We start from the raw sequence: 495 nt of genomic DNA, 5'->3' as shown, positions 1-495 counted from the left end.
GAGTTGTGGGAAAGAAGATGTATGGACATCATTGATGGGATTGGGGACTTTGCAGACGATTGGCTGGTAACTTTTGAGTCTGCAAACCATGAGGTCCACATGTATCCAGAAACAGAAATACTCCCTGCTATGAAGACATTTTTCGACACTTGTGCCCCCATTGCTCGAAGGCTCAAGAGGTGGAGGAAGAAGACCGAAGAATTTTAGTTTTTTTTAGAATAAATATTTGGAATAAGAAGGAGGAAATCGATTGATGTGATTCCCCTTTATCATTTTTATCAATAAAATAACTTTTACGTCTACACTTTGTCTCAATAAAAAGAAAAACAAAAACCAAAAAATATATAAGGGGGTCAACATTGCTATACTTTGTCCAAAACGCAACCACGGAGTGGAAATTTCTCTTCTGAAGATTGCTGTAGTAGAGTCGATGGACTGCGCTCCCCGACTCTCAAATAAAGGATTCATCATACTTGCTACACTAACGGAATTTTG

This window comes from Lupinus angustifolius, chromosome LG01 (assembly GCF_001865875.1).
Source record: "Lupinus angustifolius cultivar Tanjil chromosome LG01, LupAngTanjil_v1.0, whole genome shotgun sequence".
Classification (NCBI taxonomy): domain Eukaryota; kingdom Viridiplantae; phylum Streptophyta; class Magnoliopsida; order Fabales; family Fabaceae; genus Lupinus; species Lupinus angustifolius.
This window is presented reverse-complemented; position numbering follows the sequence as displayed.